This window comes from Sceloporus occidentalis, unplaced genomic scaffold, assembly GCF_023333645.1.
Source record: "Sceloporus occidentalis isolate IW3139 unplaced genomic scaffold, rSceOcc1.0.p SCAF_1, whole genome shotgun sequence".
In the NCBI taxonomy this organism is placed as follows: Eukaryota; Metazoa; Chordata; class Lepidosauria; order Squamata; family Phrynosomatidae; genus Sceloporus; species Sceloporus occidentalis.
Window position 1 is genome coordinate 235,902,894 of NW_028316981.1, and position 8,972 is coordinate 235,911,865.

General features: G+C 39.0%; 1 long non-coding RNA gene across 4 annotated transcripts in view; it reads left to right on the top strand.

Moving 5' to 3' along the window:
- The window catches only part of LOC149323635 (uncharacterized), a 36,894-nt gene extending 30,808 nt beyond the window's left edge, over positions 1 to 6,086 (top strand). For all 4 annotated transcript variants that reach the window (XR_016277311.1, XR_016277313.1, XR_016277312.1 and 1 more), the window contains 2 exons: positions 4,851 to 5,042; positions 5,501 to 6,086. This is a non-coding gene — a long non-coding RNA (uncharacterized LOC149323635). The remainder of the gene's footprint in view (positions 1 to 4,850; positions 5,043 to 5,500) is intronic.
- The last annotated feature ends 2,886 nt before the right edge of the window (positions 6,087 to 8,972 follow it).

An 8,972-nucleotide genomic window follows, 5' to 3' on the forward strand; every position in this document is an offset into this window, starting at 1 on the left:
ACAAGGGAGGGAAGTGAAAACTAAGTAAAACCTGATAAGGAAATAAATTTATATTGGAATATAGAGATTGTTGAGAGTGGTGGGGAAATGTGGATACGCGGAAAAATAAAAACAAATCATATATATGTAAAAAAGAAGATTAGACTGAATTTACTATGATTAGAGAAATTGAAGTCTAAGGTATTATGTACATTTAAATGTATTATAATTAAGATAAGATGATGAAATATAAAATATAAAAGATATTTGAATATGGTTTTATAGATAACAAAACCGCAGTAGTCGGATGTATAATACTTGGAGGTAAGATTATAATATATGGAAGAATACACAATTGGATCAAGTGGTGGAATAGATAAGACTTATATCAAACTTATAATAATAGTTACTTAGGGTAATGTAGATAAGAAGGTCATTGAAAAGCATTAAATAATCTAGTGAGGGTAAGAAGGAAGTTAAGAGTGAATGGTATGGATGAAGAAGAGAATGGAAGAAGTGAATTAAAGTAGTAGTTAAGAGGATAAAAGGAAGTTGAGGAGGGTGTGTGAAAGTGGAATAAGTATAGATGGGACAGGGAAGGTGTTGTGATGTGAGAAGTGATAAGGAAGAAAGCTTAGGTTACCATAAATGGAAGGATTTGGGTTTAGAGAGAAAAGATGGAGAGATTGTGAGAGGATTTGGTACAGAACTGTAGAAGGAAGGGTAAGAAAGAGGACAAAGTTTGTGTGAGGAAGACAGGAAAGAAATTTGACTATAGTCCTCTACTATGGAGGACTATAGTTGAAATGCAATAACTTAAGAAACTTCTTCATCCTTGTTTTATGTTATATGTATTTTTTGGTTTTTTTCTTTTTATCTGTGTTTTTTTCTTTTTTATGAAACTTTGTTACTGTATTTTGATGTACACAATGTATTTAAAATGTGATGGAATGGATGTAGCATTTTTAAATTTTAATTTGTTTAATAAAATTTATATTAAAACACTAACACATTTTTACAACAGGCCTATGCCAATTTCCTGGGAATTCCCGGGAATTTAATTCTTTCCGGGGATTTTGACTGAATATTCCAGTAAATATTGGGGAATTCCTGGGATTTTGGCTTTTGGTAAAACATTCCGGGAAATATCTTCAAGGCTTGTTGGCAACACCATTCCTGATATTAGAGGTGAGATTGCATGTGTGTGTGGTGTGTGTGAGTTGGAGGTAGCGATCAGAGAGTTAAGATATTCATTTTTTTTAGTTAATTTCATCTAACTTCTAATCAAAAGTTTAAATAAGACATTGGCAGAAATTGTCCAGCATACCAAGCCAGTTATTTCTAACTCTTTGTGTTTCTCTCTGTGTGTGATTGTATGCATGAGTAGGACCTGCCAAGAAACATCATTTTATGACCCTGAGTCAGAAAATTAGCAGGAAATGTTATTAAAAGCAAATATGGTATGCTAAGAGGATAATAATTCTTCTGGTTACTTTCTATTCTGATATGGAACACACCTCTGCTCATAAATGTTTAGTGAATATTGATGTTCCTGGACAAAGAAATGCACCTGCATCTTAAATGTACTTTGATAGACAAGTGGAGTTAACATTTTGTACTTTGAATCTGCTGTAATGTCTACCCCCCAAAACAAAAAGAATAATAAATCAACGTCTGTATAATATGAACTGTTATAAAAACAAAATAAAAACATTATTAAAAATTAGGCAAGACATCTAAAACAACGTTTGCAACATAAAACCTCAATAATAATTTAAACAAAGGAATTCTAAAATAGCATCTTATCTGTTTGTCTTCCAAAGGTGAGGGGGGCAGAAATTAGATGAATATTTTTGGATATTTTTTATAATAAATAAATAAATTATTTTTCTTCTCCTCCCCTCCCCACCAAACTATGTGAACTAGAAACTCTGTTCTAATTCATCCTTACTCAAGATGTTCACTGAGACACTCATAGCTATTTACCACTAAGGATACAAAGGATGCAACTTTGGCTATCATTCTTTCTGACCGTGGTAAGGAATTGCAGGTTCCTGTCCTATACAATTTGTTGGAAAAAGAAATGGATGCTGTAGTCTGACCCCCGGAATACCTGCTGTAGTAGTCAGACTATATCATTATATCTGAAATAAGTGAAATATTTTGTCAGTAATTTTTCAGCCCATCCTGGCTAGTCAGTATGTCGGAGAAAAATTTCTGTGAAGACAGAAAACAATAGCAAGAGATCCAAACTTCTTAAAACTTCTCACCAATAAGCTACTGCATGACCTCTTGACTAAATTTCTTCCTTTTCTGCATAGGTTTTTGGAATGAACTAAAATATTTAGTGATGAAAAACACTTTCTCCTTCTGTGACCTTGTTGTCTGGGACTTAGGCCAAGACAGCTCTGTGGCCAATATTGTATTGCTCTTACTTTATGAGTGATAGAAAAAAATCTTCACAAAATAGATGACATAGAAAAACTGACATGGCAGGAGATAAAAGCTGATGTCACGCAAAAGCGAAGCAGCTTCAGCTGTCATCAGAGTTAAAAGACAACAGTTAAAGGATAACGACTAACATCTTACCTATGCTTCAAAACAACTTTAACAGTTTAGAGAGCTAGACCAAAATTCACAGAATGAATTTCAAGAAGAAATGTAAGGTACTACACTTAGGCAGAAAAGTGTTAGTAGACCACAGGCTGAGTATGAGTCAACAGTGTGATGCAGCAGCTAAAAAAGCCAATCTGATTCTAGACTGCATCAGTAGGAGCATGGTGTCTACATTGAGGGAAGTAATAGTATCGCTCTATTCTGCTTTGGCCAGACCTCATCTGGAATATTGTGTCCAGTTCTGGGCACCACAATTTAAGAGGGATATTTACAAGCTGGACATGTCCAGAGGAAGGTGACCGACATGGGACCTTATCACACGTGAGGGGTTGCAGCTCAGATCCGCAGTCACTCCTGTTCTAGCAATGCAAAGCATGATGTTTTTTCACACCAGATCCAGAGCCACTCCTGTCTAGCAATGCAAATTAAGGTTAAAACGTGATGTTTTACCATACCTAGTTGCCTTTCTGTTGCTCTTCTGAAGTGAGGGGGAAGAGAAGTCAGTTCGATTCCAAGCAAGTCATGTGATGTGGATTCAAGCAAAGCAGAGTGAGTGCACATTGTATTACCACACCACTGCATACTATGAGGGTTCAACAATTCGAATCGGCACCTTTATGGTGAAAGGTCTGGAAATGAAAAGAGACTTAGGGAGTTGGGTATGTTTAGCCTGGGGAAACTAAGACATTACCTAATAGCCATGTTATATATTTGAAAGCATGTCATATTGAAGATGAAACTTGCTTGTTCTCTGCTGCTCTAGAGACTAGGACCTGGGCAGTGGGTTCAACCTACAGGAAAAGAGTTTCCACCTCAGCATTAGGAGGAATTTCCTAACAGTAAGAGCTGTTCAACAGTGGAATATGCTCCCTCAGAGTGTAGTGGAGTCTCCTTCTTTGGAGGTTTTTAAACAAGTTGGATGGCCATCTGTCAGGAGTGCTTTTTTGTGAATTCGTGCATGGCAGGGGGTTGGACTGGATGGCCCTCAAGGTCTCTTCCAACTCTAATGATTCAATGATTTTGGCTGAACTGAAACCAGTTCTACCATTTGAACGGCAATGTGTCAGACAGCGACAATGACTCAGGGCAAATGACTAGGTTAAGGCCAAGAGGCTACTAGGAAACAGGTTTTAGTCTCCGTATCAGAGTTAGTCTCTGTATCAGAGTTAATGATTTTCTGTGGCACAAAACGAGTTTGGGCCCCTCAGCTGAATTCCAGATTCAAAATCAGATTAATGCATATTCCAAAAAAATATGTTGGCTTGTCTCCAACTCTGACTTTCTCCAGAGATCTGATATATGAGAGAGAGGCAGTGTGATGTAATACAATTTGGACTGGGATCAGAGTTTGGAAAAGTTATGTTTGAGACTACAACTCCCAGAATCGCTTTGCAGGCTTAGGGAATTGTAATACAAAGCCAGCAACTTTTTCAAATTCTGTGCTTTCTTAGACTGTACTACACTATTATAGCCCTATGTTTCCAGTTTAACTGCCATGGCAATATGCTATGGAATCCTAGAATGTGTAGTTTGGTGAGGAACTAGAGTTATCTGCCAGAGAATTCTAAATGTGATGTGAAAGGGCCCCTGTCTTTTTTCAGCCTTTTAAAATGGGAAGGGGTGTTCAAAATGATGAATTTGCTCCAGGTTTTACCCTGAAAATTTAAAGAAGCTATTTAAGGTGCTCCAGCCCTATGATTGGGACTTGGGAAATCTGGGTTCACCCCCGGCCTTCCCCCTTGAATCATGAAGCCCACTGGATGACTTTGACCCAGCTGTTCTCTCTTTCTCAGACTGACTTACTTTTGAATTTTTTTGTGAGGATAAAATGGGGAGAAGGACAGCAATACTGCCTTTAGGTCTCTGGAACAAAGGCAGGACATAAACATAACCAATAAAATACATTTTAAGAGTACTCCATGTGAACTTCACAGACCCCTCAATCCAGTGTCTATGTGAGATCCTTGTTCTGGAATGATCCACAATATATTTATCTGCTGCCAAGGGGGCAAGTCCTCCTCCTTGTCCTCCAAATCCTCCTCGTGACTGGCCATGACACTGGCCAATTATGGCCTACACTGTTTTCTACAGCTGTTATTGTGGCCCTTGACCCTGCCAGGCTCTCCAGACCATCTTTTTTCTTCCCCTACTAAGAATGAATCACTTCTGGAAACCTCCAGCAACAGCTATTCACCTTCTGGACAGAATGCAAAGAGCCTCTGTGCTGTTTAATGTTTTAAAAATCTGTTTTTCAGAGTCAGAAATGGACTTCCAATACATCTTTCAACATCTCACAAATGAAAATCAGAAGATATGTGGCCAAGCACCATCAGAGTGAGGTCAAGATAGCAAAAAGAACACACACAAACCAGAAGCTGCAGCAATTTGCTTTTGCCTGAGCCTGGATGGGAAGGACAAGATTTTGCCCTCTCCTCTCCCCACTCTTGGTAAACATTATGAATGCAGTTTGCAGTAAGCCAAGAACAAACAGGGAAAATGGGAGTAGGTTAGAGAAACTGGGACAAGGGGCTTTTGGATCAAGAAAGTTAAAGCTGAAAAAGGGTACAATGAAGTTAGGGAAACTTAGTAAAATATTCCATATTATTAGTACTGGATACTAAATTATTTGTTTATAGCCATTGGAGAGGGATGAGTGGGGAGGGGCTGAAATATATATGGTGCAAAAATGGTAATATTTAGCAATGATTTATTTTATATGTTGTATGGTATTATTGAGAATAAAATCAATTACGTGTTTTGAAAAAGAGAGAAACTGGGACATTTTAAAGTAGCTGAAAAATCAAGATGATAGGATTAATCAGGAGTCTATCAAGTTGTGAATGTTGGAGGATATGCTTCTGGACATTCTGACTTTGTTTCATCTTGCCACATTCTCACACTCCAGGGTCCACTGCAGTTGCCCATCCCTGATCAAGAATGGGTGAGTTGGAAAGACTTGCATGAAATGCCTCGCTTAAATGGCAGGAGGATCCAGTGGTGACAGTAGGGGCACAGACTGCACCAAGGCATTGCCTCTTCTTGACATGTCACTCCCCTTTGGGAGCATGAGGATGAGAGTGAAACCATGGACGTTCCTCTCTGCTCTCCCTCCCACAGCCTTCCCCTTCTGATCTGTTTGTCTGTGATGTTGCATGGCTGTTTGCTGTGACTTCCTCTTTCCTTGAGAGGGGAGAACTTTTGTAATTAAAAACTGTTCATGCTCAAGAGGATTCCTGTCTTTGCTATCTTGGTTGGGAGAGGCAGCAGGATGCTAGATTCCCCAGGGTGAGATCCTCCTCTGCACCCCAGGAGGCCCATGGGGTGACACCATGAATTGCTGTGCTGCGTGACACCAACCCTAGTGATACCACTGGCAGGATTTTTCATACACAGTGAATTCAACATTGGAGAAAAACAACTACTAAAGAAGACGTTCTATGGTGATGTTCTAGAGGCAGCTCCAAAAATGATGTGATTGCTTAACAATTAAACTGGTGTGATAAGGCTGTTGCTTTGAAATAACTTATTTCTGAATATGGCCATTTGGCTCCTGTTGTCTTTGACAGCTTTCTTTATCCTGGGACTTTTGAGATAATAATTTTCCTATGTTTAATTTAGGGGTGTTTGATAAGAATCTAGGAGGAAGTCTGTTGGATAACACCAGGGGCCTCCATAGTCCAGCATTCTGTTCACACCACTAGTTGCTTCCTGGAAGACAGGCAACAGAATATTAGTGCACAAGAACAACATTCATCTCATCGCAAAGATAGGAGGGCCCGACTGGGTGTCAGCCCCCACACCAGGTGACACGAGGGGTGAGGATACCACCGCTTCAAAAGATCTTTTTCAACTAAAACAAAATTCAAGCCTCACAAAGGAGTGATACATTTATTGGCAAGCCAAAATGAACAAAACACATAATGCAAGATTTCAAAGTTCCACTGGCTTCTTCACCAGATGAAAGGTGTTTTTAAACTGGGGGAAAAGTGATGGTGCTGAAGTCACAGGCTTACATTTTGTATTGTTATCTCTGCTATAGTTAACTTGAGATCAATATAGTCCGAGGCCACATATGTCTTGGTCATATGGGTACTTTGACAAAAGATAGTGAAATTTGAACTCAATTGCAGCAGTAAAGAGATTGAGACACCCTAGATCCCAAGTGAGGTTACTTTACTGCTGCAACTGAATTCACCTTTAATTGTCCTTTGTCTAAAGTCCCCACATGGCCAGGAGAGGTGTGGGCCTCAGCTTGCACTTCAGACCAATTGATCTACAGCAGAGACAACTTTTATAAAAGATGTTGGCCTGTGACTCCAACACAATCATATTTATTTTTTTTACATCTTGCACCTGATAAAGAAGCCAGTGGAGCTTCAAAAGCTTGCATTATGTGTTTTGTGAATTTTGGCTGGCCGATAGCTCTTTAGTGGGTTTTGTATTTTATTTTATTTTATTCTATTTTGCTCAATGGTCAGCATAGCTACCCATGAATACTTCTTCAAAATGTTTTAGAACAGGGTGGGCACATTAGGCCCTTAGGTCCCAGTCTAGCCTGCTGGAGTCCCCTGGATGGCCCTGTTCCCTTCCACAGTTCTTACATTGTTCTAAGCTTTCACAGTAGCAGCTGATGACTCTCTTGTGTTGCTAGGGTGATGTTTTAGTCGAGACTTTAAAAGTGCTACCCAATATGCTAGACCTATTTGAAGGATAAGATTCATTACCTTTAAATTTCAGATTAAACATTCAGTATTTCCTTTAAATTTGACATTAAAGCCCAGAGTGAATTCACTACAAGCCACATCTGAACTTTGGACACCCTCCCCCTAATTTTAAAAGGCTGAAATGCTTCTTCTATGTCTTAGGCTGCATCTATAGTATTAAGCTATGAATTATTAACCTATTAATACGGTTTGACATTGCTTTAGCAATGACTCAGTGCAATGGGATTCTGGGATTTGTAATCCAATTCGATATTTAGCCTTCTCTTTTTGCCACAACAAACTACAAATCCCAGGATTCCATAGCATTGAGCCATAGCAGTTAAAACAGTGTCAAACTGCATTGTTTCTACAGTGCAGGTACAGCTTTAGTTATTAGCAGTAAAAGCTCTAACCTTAAAGTCGCTCTGGGACCCTTTCACAAACATGAACATAACACTGGGGTTTCATTTTACCTGCCATGACAATATCCTTTGGAATCCTGGGATTTGCAGTCTAGAGAGGAGTGCTCAGAACTCTCTGCCAGAGAGCAATAGTAACTCACCAGACTAGTAAACCCATGATTCCATACGATGCAGTCATGGCAGTTAAAGCAGAATCATAGCACTATAACTGAGTAGTATGAAAAGTCCCTTGTATGTTCTACCCTTTTACCTTTGGCCCTTCCTACCCCTGAAAGGTGGCCCCTGAGAAAGTCTCTGAAACTGTATTTGGTGCTTCAGCTGAAAGATGTTCCCTACCCTTGTTTTAGAATAAACACTATTCTAATCATGCTGTTACAGTAAATTGCCGTCTCTCTAGACCTATTTTTAAGTCACCTATTTTTATTATTTTTATTTTACTGTATTCCCTTTATGTTTCCTGATGACAACATTATTTTGATGTAAACAGCAATACACATGTAATCAAAACACTTCCATCACTGCTGATTTGTAAGCTACAAACTCTGATCTCAGATTACATGAGGCATGTAATTGGCATAATAGGATTGGATCTGTATTCAGGTTCCAATGAATCAGCTACTTTACACAAAGCATAATTCATTTATAGATTGACCACAAGATGTAACTATGACTACTAGCTTACATGGTTTTAAAAGGAACTAGACATATTGATGGTGAATATTGTATATACTTATGTATAAGTCTAGAAATTTTAGTCAAAAAATTGACCCAATTAATCTGCGTCTACCTGTCCACAAACCAATGTAAGTACGGTACTTTAACTTCCCTTTTAAAAGAATCATGTAATCTGTCCTGAAAGCACTGACACTTTCTACCCTCTCCTCTATCCAGCCTTCACGGTGAGCACAGACAACTGTTCCTGTTGGAATATTGTAAGTTCTTTGGCACTATTTTCCTTTGCTTCATCTTTACATGCCCCTAAATTTTACCCTCAACTTATCTATGGGTCATATCAAAATCCATAATTTTGGCCCCCAAAACTGCCCTCCAACATACATGAGGTCATCTTACAGTTGAGGTAGGTTTATTACTGGCAATTTAGATTGGAACCCAGCTTCAAGGGGCAGTAAACTGCTTAATGCAGATCCCCGAGAGACCTCACTGCTTGTATCTTTCCATTGCAAGATTGAACAGCCGCCCTGAGTCCTAGATTTGGGAGAAGGGCAGGAGATGATGGTGGTGGTGGTGATGA